The following is a 17,048-nucleotide window of genomic DNA, read 5'->3' as shown; positions in this document are numbered from 1 at the left end:
TCGTGGGATCAAGTCCCATGTTAGGCTCTACATGAGCCTACTTGAGATTCTCTCTCCTTCTCTCTCTGCCCCTCCCTTGCTTGCACTCTCTCAAAATAAATAAATAAAACATTTAACTAAAAAAACCCTGGTATGTATGTATGCGTGTGTGTGTGTGTGTGTATATATATATATATATTTTTTTTTTTTTTTAATTTGAGAGAGAGAGAGACCGACCATGAACAGGGGAAAGGGGCAGAGGAGAGAGAATCTCAAGCAGGCTCCAGGCTCAGCACAGAGCCCAAGGCAGAGCTTGATCCAATGACCCTGGAATTATGATCTGAGCAGAAATCAAGAGTCAGATGCTCAACTGGACTGAGCCACCCAGGTGCCCCAAGAAGCTGAATTTAAAAAAATGATACACCCTGAACAAAAAGGGTGTATCATTTTTTTTAATTCAGCTTTTATCCTATATTTACATACAAATTCAAATTTCAGTCAAATTGTTCATTTACAGTAGTGAGGTTCAGGGGCACCTGCGTGGCTCAGTTGGTTAAGTGTCTGACTTTGGCTCAAGTCATAATCTCACAGTTCATGAGTTCAAGGGCCACATCAGGCTCTGTGTTGACACCTCAGAGGCTGGAGCTTGCTTCACATTCTGTGTCTCCTTCTCTCTCTGCCCCTCGCCCACTCACACTCTGTCCTCTCTCTCTCAAAAACAATAAACATTAAAGAGATTATAGTAGTGAAGTTCTTCTAACCATAAGCATATTTTCTTTTAACGTTAAATGGGCAATAAAATATTTTTGAGATTACATTCAAGCAAATCAAAAGTTCATTCCCTAAAATTAAGTACTAGAGCCATTCAAATAACTAAATGGCATTAATGAGCACTTGGCTCATAAGCTCAGTTAATAAGATAAACTTATGAATACTGCTATATACAATTCTTGATCATGAAACCTACTTCTGCAAACATCCACAAGGGTATGCTGAGAACCAATAAAGAGAATATCAATTACATGTTCCACACTTAATTTACAAAGTCATGGTAATACTCAAATTTGAGCAAAGACCTCCAATCTTTGCCTAATTATTTATAATAATTTACTCCACAGGTACAGTTTGCTCAAAATGGACACACAGTAAGGTATTCCCTCATTTTTTTAAACAAATTATGCAACTGTGCTCCCCAAAATGTTCTGCATGAAGAATACACAGGTTTGGGGCTCAAAAATTCACTTAAGATCATAAAAAGGCTCAAGATCACTATTATTACTATTATTGTCTCTTCCATTTCACTGAAAACTGTTCAGACCATAAGACGATTTACAGTGCTTGCTAAACAGTAGCCTTTGATTAAAAAACAAACCATCTACAGTCCAAACTATAGATCTATGACACAGATGAATACTATTTATGCTTATTCAGAGCCTAGATCAAACCCTTTGTTAAAATCAGAACAGGCAGAAAAAAAATTTCAAGATGGATATTCATTCAGTCTTTAATACAAACACATGTTTTCCTTTTTCAAAGAGAGGAATTAAGAAAGAATCTTACTGGGGTACCCGGGTGGCTCAGTCAGTTGAGCATCTGACTTTGGCTCAGGTCACAATCTCGTGATTTGTGAGTTCAAGCCCCACACTGGACTGACTCGCTGCTGTCAGCGCGGAGTCCACTTTGGATCCTGTCACCCTCTCTCTGCCCCTCCCCTGCTCACTCTCTCTCAAAAATAAATATTTAAAAAAAGAAATAAGTAAAATAAAAAATAAATAAAAATAAAAAAGAATCTTACTACCCAGGCTGTGGCTTTTAGTATATCTATCCTTTCAGAACCTTTTCTGTATGCATTGGCATATGCACATTATAAATACTTCTAGAGGAAATTTATTATACGTGGTATTTTACAACTTGCTTCTTTTTCCATTTAATAATATATCCTAAGCATCTTCCTACATCAATCTTTATCTTGATTAAAACACTATTTTAAATGGATGACCAGTACAAATCCATATTTCTGAACATTATGTTTACATGCATATTTTAAAAGAGAGACAATACACAACATGATCAAACAATGCAAGAAGTCATCTCATTCATGCCACCCCTTACCTTAAACTTCTCTGGTTCCCCTTGAAGGGTTTCAGAACAAGCCTTCCCAAAATGTGCCACTTTGGCATGTGGATTACTTTAAGCTGAAGTCAATCAAGGCCCAAAGACCCAGGAAAAGCTTTTACCTCCCCCTTAACTGCCTGAAGGAATTTAGATAGAGGGCTTGGTCCAGGAAGAGAACTATCATCAGAGATCACTACAAAGAATATGGGCTAGGTGTGGTTAAGCTGGGGGAGGTTCTGCAGGGCCTGTAGATCAAATTCCTCTGGGTCTCCCTGTCTCTGGAGGCCAGGCAAATATTTGTTTATCAAACATTTGTTCTTCTCATCTTCTAGTAAACTGTCTTCCTCCCCTTTGAAGTCCCAGACCCCTACCCCTTTCCCTTATCTCAAGATGGCAAGTAAGCGTCAACCACCTGACTGCCTGTGGATCTCATATTCTTATGTGGCTTCTGTATGGACTCAGATTTGCTCTTCTCCTGTTAGTCTGTCTTATATCAATTTCCTAGCCAAAGCACCTAGAAAAGTAGAAGAAACAAATTTCCTCCCAAACAGTTGGGTGAGCCAGGCAGGAGCAACTGTACTGGCTGATTACTGCTTGCTCCGCGGCTGCGGCAGCTGAGAAATTCTGGCACCTCTGATAAATGTGGCAGAAGGTAGGAATTCTTACCATGTCAGTCTTCTTAATCTCTGCCTGCAGGGCCCAGTGGAAATGAGAGTAGTGAGAGTCCTTTCTTTCCTTTTCTAAATTTAGATCAGTAAGAAAAAATATTTGTGGAACTAGTTCCTTGGGTGCAGCAACTCTGGTAAAGATCTGAGCACTCCTGATTTTTATTGGTCTTTTTCCTCCCAGAGAGGGTCACTGTTTTTGTCTCTGTTGTGTTGTCATAAGAAGGAAGGCCATGGGGTAGAACGCAGGCATAGGCCCTAGAAGCCTGCTGTTTGAGCCGGCCTCACTGATTGGTTGAGTTCATGGTTCTCACCAGACCGGTGTCTGTTTAGACAAACTTTGCTGTGGGTTAATGAACACATGAGGTAAACGCTGTTGCTAAGAAACATCTTGGAAGCCAAAGCCACAAAATTGGAGGGCATGGGTCAAGTATTTAAGAACTGTTACAGCACTGGCCACCTAATCCAAAGTCTCCTGTGTTAGGATAAGTTGGTCACAGAACAGGTTAGATTTACACTAGGTCACTTGCCAACCTCAAAAAAAATTCCATGCCAGGTACTCTGTAAATCACACGATCCCCAACCCAGTGGCACACCCCTCTTAAGTATTAGTTTGGCTCCAAGAGACCCAAGGCTTAGCTAAAGCTGTTAATATACATATACAAAAAGCTAGATGAGGTTTTCCTTTTGTCTTGTTCTATGTCTTGAGAGGTTGAGAACATGCTCTCTTGTCTCTGCCAGCCAGAAGATGCATGTTCCAGTATGCATCTTGGTGACCAGTCAAATAGGGTTCTGAGTCACAAGCAGCACTCTTTTCATCTGACTGTGCCAGCTCTCAGGGGAGTCTGTTATGAGGGGTCCCAGTCCATAAGGGGCTTTTGTCATCTCAACCTCTGTTGTTTTGTTAGTGCTGGAAAAGCCCCGTTCTAGTAGTGCCTGCCGGGCGTCAGATTAGTGGGTCTGGGACTGGAGGTGTCCCGTGTTCTTGTGGGAAAACAGATGCTGTTTTCACCACACCATTCTTACAGTCTATAACAACAAAGGGCTTTACTTTCTCAAACAATCTTTGGGAGTGAACTTTCTGGATTTTGTATGGCCTGAATCTTTTACTATCTTGTGGGATGCCTCTTGCATCCTTGGTTAAGCCATAAAAAGGCTTCCTGATTTGAATGGCTATGGACATTAATAGATGCTACTCATCAATGGCTAGATGATGGATCTTCTGAAATGAAAAGGTTCTATAGTTGAAAAAAGAATTCTTAGAGAGCTCTCATCCTAAACAATTGTCTTAATGGTACCTATGGGAAGACCAAATTAAAAAGTAGATACAAAGATGGGGCACCTGGGTGGCTCAGTCGGTTGAGCGTCCGACTTCGGCTCAGGTCACGATCTCACAGCTCGTGAGTTCAAGCCCCGCGTCAGGCTCTGTGCTGACAGCTCGGAGCCTGGAGCCTGCTTCACATTCTGTGCCTCCCTCTGTCTCTGCCCCAACCCACTTGCATTCTGTCTCTCTCTCTCTCTCAAAAATAAACATTAAAAAAAACAATTTTTAAAGCAGATACAAAGAAACAGAAGAGCTAGCCTTAAGAGACTCCCTTAACAAATGAATGGAAATTAGACTTCGTACAAAAATTAAAGTCCCTAACATAAACTCCATTTCATAAAATCTGGCCCATCTCCTCAGCAAATTCCTTTAGCCCCCAAAGCTCCTTCACTTTCCCCAGAAAATCCCTTAAAACACCTAGCTGCTTGCTTCAGCTTCCCTTTCCCCACAAGATTTGCAGGGAGCACTCCAGCATGATCTCTAAGCCCAGGGTAGACAGGTTACTCATGTAAATACTAAAAGTCAGAAAATAAATTTCACAGAAACACCCAGGATGGACAATATGGCTCAGATATAAGGCTTATTTGGCTGGGTTCTATAATCAGGCTCCTCCAGCTTCCTGCCTTCCTGTGCAGTCCCAAAGAAGTCATGTTCCCCAGACAGGAGCAGATCTTTTCAATTATAAAGTCCTTTTACCTCTACTTTCAGAGGAGCCTACCACATTTAAAGAGGAATTAAAAAGACTAATGGCCATTTACAATCCCACACGTGGGGACCCTGTTTGGCCGCTAAGGGGTGTTCTTCCCACCAATGATTATGCAGACAAGCCAGACCACCCCCCTGAAAACCTCCCCACTTTGGATTTCTACTAGGCCCTCCTACAAATATCATCAACTAAAGGCGAAGTTCAGGGGCAGAAAGGGAGGCTTTTCCCCTTAAGGTGAGTCTGAGGTTCAATTGTACACTCAGAAAGAAGGCCTTTATGTAGACTTCACAAAGGCATATTGCATTAAACCCTGAAAATGCTTGCTGTTTATCTGCCTAAAAACTGACAAGATATTTAAAAGATTTTTTCAGGGGCACCTGGCTGGCTCAGTCACTAGAGCATGTGACTCTTGATCTCAGGGTTGTGAGTTCAAGCCACATGTTGGGCACAGAGCTCACTTTTACAAAAGTTACATATATGGGGGAGGGACAGGGAGGGAGGGAGGGAGAGACATGGAGAGACATGGAGACAGAGAGAGACAACACACAGCTCTGTGGTTGGAGACTAGCCAGACTGGAAGCTAATATTCAGAGCCTGACAAGAACTTTTTTTTTTTTTTTTTGGTCTCCTCCCCTAAGTAAAAGTAAAACTATGTACCCAGAGGGAAAGAAAAATCTTCTAAAGCCCTTGTGAAAGGATTTATGGGTGGATCAACCTACGAGGCCATTTAAGTTGCAACCCAATTCTTTGAGGGATTGAGAGCAATTGTCCTTATCTTACAAATCTTTGCAGAACTAGAAATGCAACTCTAGAGGCAATTCAAAGTTCTGCCTATTCCTTTTAACCCATCCCAAATCCTCCCCTATTTATCTCACAAGGCTTGTAAATATTGGCCTTAGGAAACTGAACTCTTTCTCGGAGGAACTTGTACTCTTTCCCAGTGCCTTTGAGATTTAAGGGTAAATTCTTATCTAGACTATCCCCAATTTCACATGAAAAAAAAAAAGAGAAAGAGAACTTTTCAAAATACAACTGCTAAAAAGGCACTAGAAGGCACAACTGCTAAAAATTTTAAAACAAAAACTCTAAGGTCTATACTTGCGTCTGTCTGTATGTTTGTGTGTTGTAGATGGGAGGCATCTTCTACGTCCGGATGATATTACTAAAGTTAATGTGTACAAGAGTTCTATTTCATTGGCTTAAAATTCAGTGCTTATAAACAAAATACTACTTAGGTTCTCAGAAATATAACAGAAGGTAACCCAAATGCCTCTCAGGTTTATGTGATCTGGAAAAATACTCAGTACTGAAGCCAGTTGAAGTTCATTAGTCTAAAACAGCCATGTCTTGGGGAGCCTCGGTGGCTCAGTTGGTTAAGTGTCCAACTTTGGCTCAGGTCATGATCTCGCGCTTTGTGAGTTTGAGCCCTGCATCGGGCTCTGTGCTGACAACTTAGTCTGGAGCCTGCTTCGGATTCTGTGTCTCCCTCTCTTCCTCTGTCCTTCCCCCACTCACGCTGTCTCCCTCAAAAATAAATAAAAACTAAAAAAAAAAAAAAAAAAACAGGCATGTCTTTAGAGTTATCAACACTGAATATAATGCAGACATTCAAATTTTATTCTGCTTAGGTTTACTACTCAAATAAGTTCATGTTATAGCTCTTACAAAATCTGTCAGCAAGAAAAATAGCTTGGGATAATGGCTGACTGTTTAATATCTCATGAAATTTTTCTGAGTAGTCTAAACATAACTTTTGGGAGCAAGTGATTTAGATATCTGTGAGATTTAAGTGGGATAAGAGTTTTTAGGTGAACTTCTGAGTAATAATTATTTTATGGTATATGTGCTTAAAACTAGCTTCTAAAATCTTTTCAATAACTTTCAAGTTTAGAGTTTAGCTAAGTCAAATGACAGAAATTTACTGAATATCTAGATCATTTCCAAATAAGATAAAATAATGAAACATTAATTACTGAAAACAGGTTTTTATTTACTTTTGGCTCCTATTACAGATAAACTAAAGATAAATACATCTTTTTATCTCTACCTGATCCATCCAGAATTTGTAAACTTAGGGAGTATTCTTATTTCCACAGCAATATAGTTACTTGCATAGGTTCAAGAAGAATCTGTTCTGCTGATAACAGGACACAATTGGAAACACTGTTTATAGTACCAAGGCTTTGACTGGAATGCTACGTTTGAGAGAGACGTGCATAGACATAGGACCAGACAGCTTTAAGGAGCTAAGGTGGACTTTAAGGAGCTAATAAAGCCCCTTGGAAAAATCAGCCTGGTACTTTATTTACAGGGTTCCTGGTAGCCTTACGAGGTAAGGAAGGAAGGTCACTTTCTGGCAGGTACAGGAACCTAAGGACATCCTAGGAACCACGACAAGAGGAATTAACCCAAAACTGTAAGTATTACAGGTTAAATCAGATGGCAGGTGTTTGGCTTGGCTTTCTAGCCTCAAGAGGCTTTTAAAACGTCCAATCTGAGATTCCTTATGAAAAGTTTTAGCAAAGCAGATTAAAAGAACCTATATGATAAAAACCCTGAGTAGCGAAAACAATCCTAAAAAAGAAAACCAAAGCTGGAGGCATCACAATTCTGGACTTCAAGCTATATTACAAAGCTATAATTATCAAGACAGTACGGTATTGGCACAACAACACACACACAGATCAATGGAACAGAATAGAGAACCCAGAAATGGACCCATAAATGTATGGCCAACTAATCTTTGACAAAGCAGGAAAGCATATCCAATGGAAAAAAAGTCTCTTCAGCAAATGGTGCTGGGAAAACTGGACAGTGACATGCAGAATGAACCTGGACCACTTTCTTACACCATACACAAAAATAAACTCAAAATGGATGAAAGACCTAAACATAAGGCATGAACCCATCAAAATCCTAGAGGATAAAACAAGCAAAAACCTCTCTGACTTCAGCCACAGCAACTTCTTACTTGACATGTCTCTGGAGACAAGGGAAGCAAAAGCAAAAATGAACTATTGGGACACCATTAAGATAAAAAGCTTCTGGGGGCCTGGGTGGCTCAGTTGGTTAAACATCTGACTTCAGCTCAGGTCATGATCTAACCGTTTGTGGTTCGAGCCCCACGTCAGGCTCTGTGCTGACAGCTCAGAGACTGAAGCCTGCTTCAGATTCTGTGTCTCCCCCTCTCTCTGCCCCCTACCCTGCTCATGCTCTCTGTCTCAAAACTAAATAAACATCAGGGGCGCCTGGGTGGCCCAGTCGGTTAAGCGGCCGACTTCGGCTCAGGTCATGATCTCGCGGTCTGTGAGTTCGAGCCCCGCGTCGGGCTCTGTGCTGACAGCTCGGAGCCTGGAGCCTGTTTCAGATTCTGTGTCTCCCTCTCTCTCTCTGACCCTCCCCCATTCATGCTCTGTCTCTCTCTGTCTCAAAAATAAACGTTAAAAAAATTTAAAAAAATAAAAAAAATAAAAAAAAATAAAAAAAATAAACATCGAAAAAGTAAAAAAAAAAAAAAAAAAAAAAGATAAAAGGTTCTGCACAGCAAAAGAAACAATCAGTAAAACTAAAAGGCAACTGATGGAATGGGAGAAGATATTTACAAATGACATATCAGATAAAGGGTTAGTATCCAAAATCTGTAAAAACAAACACAAAAACAAAAAACTTACCAAACTCAACACCCCAAAAACAAATAATCCGGTGAAGAAATGGGCAGAAGACACAGACACTTTTCCAGAGAAGGCATCCAGATGGCCAGGTGACATATGAAAAAATGCTCAACATCACTCATCACCAGGGAAATACAAATCAAAACCACAATGAGATACCACCTCACCCGTCAGAATGGCTAACATTAACAACTCAGGCAACAAAAGATGTTGGCGAGGATGTGGAGAAAGAGTTCTCTTTTGCACTGCTGGTGGGGATGCAAACTGGTGCAGCCACTCTGGAAAACAGTATGTAGGTTCCTCAAAAAATTAAAAATAAAACTAGCCTACAAGCCAGCAATTGCACTACTAGGTATTTATCCAAAGGATACAGGAGTGCTGATTTGAAGGGGCACATGCCCCCCAATGTTTATAGCAGCACTATCGACAATATCCAAAGTACGGATAGAGCCCAAATGTTCATCACCTGATGAACAGATAAAGAAGATGTGTATGTACACACATACATACAATGGAATATTACTTGACAATCAAAAAGAATGAAATCTTGCCATTTGCAACAACATGGATGGAACCAGAGTGTATTATGCTAAGGGAAATAAGAAAAAGACAAATGTATGATTTCACTCATATGTGGAATGTAAGATACAAAACAGATGAACATAAGGGAAGGGAAGCAAAAATAATATAAAAACAGAGAGGGAGACAAACCATAAGAGACTCTTAAATACAGAAAACAAACAGGGTTGCTGGTAGGGTGTTGGGTGGGGGGAAGGGCTAAAGGAGTGAGGGGCATTAAGGAGGATACTTGTTGAGATGAGCACTGGATGTTACTCGTGATACATCACGAAATTCTATTCCTAAAATTATTACATTATATGTTAACTAACTTGGATTTAAATTAAAAAAAGGAGCCTATATGACAAATCACTATTCTTGCTGCACTTATGTAAATAATCAGGTCAGGTTTATTGAGACTAGACTGAATTTGCAAATAAACTGATCTTACTGTGATTATCTTTGATAAAAATGGGGATGATTGCAGAGAGTAATACACCATTATGAATATCAAATTCTAGTGCCATTGTCTCTTTAAAAAAATTTTTTAATGTTGATTTATTTTTGAGAAAGAGAGCGTGCAAGTAGGGGAGGAGCAGAGACAGAGAGAGGGAGACACAGAATCCTAAGCAGGCTTCAGGCTCTGAGCTGTCAGCACAGAGCCCGCCCGACGTGGGGCTCAAACTCAGAAGCCGTGAGATCATGACCTGAGCCAATGTCAGATGTCTAACCAACTGAGCCACCCAGGAGCCCCTATTAATTATCTTTTAGGTTCTACCTATAAACTGGACTGGATCTTGAATTCAGAAGTCTCCTCCAATATTTGGCTGCAACTCTCCAAACGAACATTTTTTTTAATGTTTATTCATTAATATTAATGAATGCACGTGCAAGAGAGAGGGAGTAGGGGAGGGGCAAAGAGAGAGAGGGGGAGAGAAAATCTAAACAATTTCCGTGCTGTCAGCACAGAGGCCAATTCAAGGCTCAATCCTGCGAACTGTAAGACCATGACCTGAGCTGAAATCAAGAGTTGGATGCCCCATCAAGCCACCCAGGCACCCCACCAAACTAACATTTCCAAATTTTTCCCACCCTTCTTTTTTAATTTCTTAATATGTTTGTTTATTTTGAGAGAGTGAGTTGGGGAGGGGCAGGGAGAGAGAGGGAGAGAGAGAATCCCAAGAAGGCTCCACACTGTCAGCTCTGAGCCCAACGCAGGGCTCAAACCCATGAACCCTGAGACCATGACCTGAGCCAAAATCAAGAGTCAAACACTTAATCAACTGAGCCACCCAAGAACCATCCCCCCCCCAACCTTTCTGATTTGGAATCATCGAGAACTAATATTGTCCCTTTTCCAAAGCCATGCAATTTAAAGCTGGACAACTTGATATAAACTTTCGGAGAAATCACAACAGCTCACATATAAACAATTTTCATGCCTGTTGCTATGTGGACCACTCAGATCACCAGAGACATTCAAATTACAGACCAGGAAAATCTTTCAGAATGCCAGTGCCTGCCCTCACTCCATCTGAAGATGCTTTGAGCTGGACATCTACAAATCCTCTCAACTGGCTGCCTTCAGAACTCAGAAACTGGGACTATAATCTGCTCTAATTATTAACCTTTGTTTTTCTTTCATTTCCACAGAAATTGCTCTTATAAAATCCCAGATTGTTTGTACAATAGCCCTAACTTTGGAAGCCCACCTGCATCACCATCTCCTGAAATGAGACACCACTACTTAACTGAACTGATGTATTCTCAGGACTAAGAGACCAATCAGTTCACTGAGATGGAGAAATGTACCAACTCAACTTCTGGGCTGTGAAACTTCTTGGGCAAGTTTCAGAGGCAGGTCTGAAGGGTTTCAGAACAACAAGCCTTCCCAAATGTACCACTTTGGCATAAGGGTTACTTTTTAAAAATTTATTATTATTAATTGATCATAATTTCTAGACCCAGTGTGGGGCTTGTACTCATGACTCAGAAATCAAGAGTCCATGCTGGCTATGTGCCAGGTGACAACACTTCCTTCATCTGTGAACACAGCCCAGCAAACTATCAATAGCAGGGCCTGGTATTGCAAGGTTTTGCCTTTTCATTCTCAAAAGATAATTTTTATAACTTATAACAAGGAGAGGGAAGGATATATTCTTGGCCCTTCTCTTTTTGCCTATCCTGAGAATTTGTGCCAGCCTTCTACTTTGTAATGTTACCGTTAGATTACTAACTCTGAGCCACCCCAATGAGAAAGAACAAATCGTAAATTGATGTCGACACTGTTAATCACCAGGTTAAAAAAAAAAGAGGGATACAGGTCATCTCCCGGAGGTGAAAGCAGTCATCAGGTCATGTCCACAGTGGTTGGCCATGAACAAATGTCTTCTGGTCCTCTGCTTGGGTGGCAGTAAGTCGCCAGCAGAGAGGGCTGAGAAACACAGGTGTAATGCCTGATCGCTACTTATTATTAACTTGAGTTGAAAACAACAGGACTTTGTTGAAAATGTCTGATGCCTACCGCTGGAGTTCTGAACTGTTTACTCACTTCCTTGTAAACATAATCAATTAATTTGGGGCCTGGTAAGAAGTGAAGAGTTTCCTGTAATCTTTGCCCCAAAATTTCCCTAATTTTTACTAAAGGGCAGCTCTGAATCAAGTACACTGTAAATTAAAATCATCTTACCCACAAGTGAAACTTGTTCACCATCACTGAATGCATTTGTGCTGACATAATGATAGAAATCACTCTTTCATTTTAAAGATAAGGAAACGAAAGCATAAGGAAGTTAAATGATTTGGCTAAGGCCATAGAGCTGATTAGTGGCACAGAACTGGAACTTATTCTATTTGATATTTATTAAGATCAAGATTAACTTATCCTGACAGAGTGATTAGGACGCAGTACTTAAAAATCTGATGGTTATACAAGTGCCATACCAAGCGAGGTTCTTTTAATAGATGACTTGGTGAGAGCCTAACACCTACCCTAGATATTTCTCAGAATTAAGTACTCTCTTTCCTGATCATGTTAAGATCTGAAGCAAGTTCTAAAACAAATTCTTTATAAAAGCCAACATCTTTTCTTTTTCTCCTGTAAAAATACTTAGTTCTATCTGAAAGCCACTCGGCCACCTATATATTTAGTGAGTGCCCGCGTGTTCCAAACTATCTATAAACTAATATTCATTTCCCTCCATGCCATCATTTTAGCTACATGTAAATATTTTTTCTAACCTACAACATGCTGAAATGAAACTAAAAAACGTCTAATCCCATTTAACAGAAGGTCAAAACCTAAGTATGAGCTTGTGTGATTCCACAGCCCAGCCTCTTTTTTCACCATGTTACTTCTGATAATAACTAAAATATGTATGTGATTTACATTGAGAATGTTTTCATTTGTGGTATCTAATTTAACCTATCCAACATATCATAGCTCCATTTGAAATATGGGGAAACTGTGGTCTTCTGATTGTTACTCATCAAAGTTCATGCAGTAAATGACCGTCAAAACCAAACCCAGTGATTAGAACCATTATAGGTCTAAGGAAATTACTGTATGAATTACTGGCAGAAGGGTTAGTCTGATGAGGTAGCAGAAAATGTTAGTTCCTTGCCCTTTCAAGGCTTGAAAAATTAGCAGGTAAATCATATTGAAAGGTAAATCGTATAGCAATACAGGATTGTATACACAGCAGAGGCCTGTGTTTTGAGGCCAACAAAACTATTATAAGTATAAAAGTTAAACCACACGTTAGTATTTATAGATTCCAAGGAAAGCACAGTGGTAGCAGCTTTACCTAGTTTAGAACATCAGCCTTAACTCACTCGGTTCAACCTCCGTATGACCATTTGAGGTCAAGCTATTCCCAGTCTATACAGGTAAAACCTCAGTTTTCACCACGACCCATATCCTTGAAAACACATTATAAAGGCAGACCATGGTAAGTGAATCACACACATCCTTAACAAAGACTGGGTATCAATCATACAAAAATCAAACTCCAAAATGCATTATACAGCAGCACTAAAACTATACCATAATGAAAAATAATAAAAGCCCAGGCCAAGTCCTACAAAATCACCTAAAATATGCTTTTAGGGGCACCTGGGTGGCTCAGTCGGTTAAGCATCTGGCTCTTGACTTCGGCTCAGGTCACAATCTCACGGTTCATGAATTTGAGCCCCACGTTGGGCTCCATGCTACAGTGTCAAGCCTGCTTGGGATTCACTCTCTCCCCCCCACCTCGGCCCCTCTCCCGCTCATACTCTCTCTCAAAATAAATAAATAAACTTTGAAAAATAAAGTATGCTTTTATCACACAAAGGACAACCTACCATTAGGTATAATCACAGTAACATAAAGCACAACTCATAAGTTTGGCCTCAGATTCTTATGGCGAATACAATTATAGGGGCGCCTGGGTGGCGCAGTCGGTTAAGCATCCGACTTCAGCCAGGTCACGATCTCGCGGTCCGTGAGTTCGAGCCCCACGTCGGGCTCTGGGCTGATGGCTCAGAGCCTGGAGCCTGTTTCCGATTCTGTGTCTCCCTCTCTCTCTGACCCTCCCCCATTCATGCTCTGTCTCTCTCTGTCTCAAAAATAAATAAAAAAAACGTTGAAAAAAAAAAACAATTATCAACGACTGCTTTGGTTAATTTCTCAGAGCTCGAAAAGTCCTTCATTTCAAATTATCTGGAAGGCCTTAGAAGTTTTCTCCTTTTTCATCTAATACATTTATTTATCAACGCAGAGGAGTTCAGTCAACAATTTTTTACCAGGCCCGCATTTGCTACATGCCAGCCACTGTTAACATACTGACGTTGGAGCTCAGCTCAAAGCAGAAGGTGCCCAAGGTGTGCTGTTTGGGTTGTCTCAAGCTGAAAACCATTTCCTAAGTGCTAGTTCAACATTTCCCACCTTAGCTCAATTTATCCAAAGATACCAAATTAGTCAATTTTGATCAAAGCGGTACCATAAAAAAACGTGTAGCCAAGGGGCACCTGGGTGGCTCAGTCACTTAAGCGTCCAACTCTTGACCTTGGATCAGGTTGTCAAATCAAGTCCTGCATCAGGCTCCTTGCTGGGGCCTGGAGCCTGCTTGAGATCCTCTCTCCCTCTCCCTCTCCTCCCCCCAACTCTCTTGCACATGTGCACACTCTCTCAAAAAAAAAAATGTCTAAGAGATCTTCATCTTTTGAAACACAGCATGCAATGGAAGAAAAGCATCACACTACTAGAATCAGAGAAATGTGAATCCAAATCCTACCCCTGCACCTTAATAGCTATTTGGACCTTGGGCAAGTTACTGAGTACTTCTGAGCTTCCGCAAATTTCCCCTCCTCTGTACTACGGTAATCCCAGAATCTCAAGCCCAGAAGCCCAACTTATTCTTCAACCTATTCTATACCCATCCAAGTTGGTAAAATAGGCCATCTTTCAACATAGTAATGACCCATATATCATTCACATCTCCAACAAATTGAAATTCAAGTCTTAGCACTTGAAATTTTAAAATAAATGAAAATATTCAAATCAGAAAGGCAGAAAAAGATAAATGAAAGTAGAATTCACAAATTATTAAGGTTTATCTGTCCACCTTGTTCTTTTAAGAGAGAGAGAGTATGAGCACTGGAGTGGGGGAGAGGGGCAGAGGTAAAGAGAGAATCCTGAGCAGGCTCCAAGCTCAGCACAGAGTCCGACACAGGGCTTGACCCTACAACCCTGGGATCACGAATCAAGATCCCTGAGCCGGAGTCGAGAGTCGACGATCGACGATCGACCGACTGAGCCACCCTGATGCCCCTCCACCTTGTTCTTAATTCATCCTCACTTTAAGTATTTATTCCAAACAGATTTGGAATTGTTACATGGGATTTTTTTTCCTTGATAAGATCTGAGATAATCAGTTTTAAAAAAACTACTGTCACAGGTTTTGAATCTTTTAAATCAACTAGCCCAAATCTGTTACTTTATAAAACTGAAGAAACTGGGACATAGAATAATATGGAGGATAAATAAAAACTACATTTTAAAAGACTTTTCATGACATAGGAGTGTTCAATACAGAATACTGAATGAGAAAAAAGGATTATGACAATCTACACACAATATGAGCCTAAATAAAAAAAATAAGCATAAAAGAATGTGGATTATATTCTTTATACAATTCTGAATTTCATAAATTTTCTATAAGAAACATATTTAAAATTTAAAATATTCACAATATTCTGTTTCCAATTAAATGGGGTATTTAATTCATAAAAAGTTATGAAGAAAATAGAAATGTGTAGGCACTGAAATATGTAGAAATATGTAGTGACTTGCTCACAATCCCACAGCTAAATGGAAACAAAGCCAAGACAAGAACCCAGGCATCAAATCCAGGGCCCTTCTCATTGTACCACGTGACCTCTAAGACACGAAAACAATATTTGCTCCCTAGTAATTGCAATGGAAGAACTGGTAAAAAGCTGGAAGCCCGGGACTTTGAAATTTTGTGAGCAATACATGCTCTTTTTTCCCCCTTAAATAAAAAGTAAAAGAAAAAGAGCACTTGTTCAATTCAATTATCAACTTACTTTACCAATACTGTTTTTGTCTCCTCAAATCTACTGCCAATGACCTTAAACTGTGCTACAGATTACATTTCATAATACTATTACCAGATTAGACCACACAGATAAAGCTGGAGAGTTGACAGCTCATGATAATCTCCCAGCCTCAAAAGAACATCTATTTTGCCACATCTGTCTTTGGAACCCTGCACCACATAGTGCAATCCCTGGCATAGAGTAGGTGCTCAATAAATGTTTATTTTATAAAGCGTAACTTCCCACCCCTCACATTATCACTAGCTACCAGACTTTTAAATATTAGAACAAAACTAGTAAAATATCATAATTTCATATTTGGAGTCTGTAAGCATTTACAATATAAAGGATTTATTAAACAGATTGTTTACAATCAAATGTAAGGGGAACACGTCAGTAGAATATTTCAAGCACTGAACAAATTAATTTGCACATTAATTACAATAATTCTTATCTATTGAAATGGGCCTAACCTTTACTCGGCATTTTTTTTCTGTGTAGTTGGAGTCACTGAATGCACTAGAAAGCAATAAAGTTCCAAATATAGCACAAGGGGCACTGGACTAGAACCTAGACCCTAGTCCAAGCTCTGCCAATAATCAGACACATAATCTTGGGCAATTCACTTTTTCTTCTTTTGAGTCCTAGTTAACGTACTCATAAAAAATAAAGAGCTGAACTACAAATCACCAGGGATCCTTCCGATCTCAATTTTTTTAATGATTTCTTATCCGTAAAGATTCTATATTCAGATATTTTTTCATTGCATCAAATACAATTATCTTGAATGTTAGTTTGTCGTATTATTCGATAATCAAAACTTAGCACATTTCCTACAAATATAGAAATATTAGTACCATATATTCTTTTTACCATCTTATGTTAGGAGCAACAGAAGAAAACAAGAAATGTGAGCATCTGATAGTCGGGCCTGCTTTGCCAGTTGGGCTGACAGGAACCACGGTGGATTTTACAATACAAACCACTGATACATAAATACACACACGTATATATCTATATATACATACGATGGGTGAATACTTATTTTTATTGATATACATATATGTGTGCAAATTTAAAAAATTGTATGTAATTATAAAATACTTGTTTATGGTAAGAAATCCAAACAGGACATTAGGCCACGTGCAAATTCAAAAGCGTCCCACCCCTCTCCATCCTCCCTTAAGTAGCCACTGTTAACATTTTTCTTGTGTACCCTTCAAGAAGTTATCCGAGGCCATTCAAATATGTAGATGCGTGTGTGTATAAATCTTTTTAAACCAAACTGCTGCCACTTCTTGAATGGTGGGGAAAAAATATCTCAAGCACTGGCTTCATAAAATGTTAAATACGTACATCGAAAGTGGTAGCACAGTTGTACGGTACCAAGTGTATACGCTTCGGAAGTGTGCAATGAACTGAATATTTAA

General features: G+C 39.7%; 1 protein-coding gene across 4 annotated transcripts in view; it reads right to left on the bottom strand.

Annotated features, from left to right (window-relative positions):
• Positions 1 to 17,048, bottom strand: part of LOC101090594 (X-linked inhibitor of apoptosis) — a 50,001-nt gene that overhangs the window by 31,818 nt on the left and 1,135 nt on the right. Inside the window, exon 1 of one of the 4 annotated variants that reach the window (XM_045050460.1) lies at positions 2,761 to 4,089. The exons of the other annotated variants lie outside the window; for them this stretch is intronic. The gene's annotated coding sequence lies outside the window, so the exon portion shown is untranslated. Of the gene's footprint in view, positions 1 to 2,760; positions 4,090 to 17,048 lie in introns of those variants that run through there. 4 annotated transcript variants of the gene reach the window in all.

This window comes from Felis catus, chromosome X, assembly GCF_018350175.1.
Source record: "Felis catus isolate Fca126 chromosome X, F.catus_Fca126_mat1.0, whole genome shotgun sequence".
NCBI lineage: Eukaryota > Metazoa > Chordata > Mammalia > Carnivora > Felidae > Felis > Felis catus.
The sequence above is the reverse complement of the archived record's forward strand: the minus strand, read 5'-3'. Positions and strand labels throughout refer to the sequence as shown.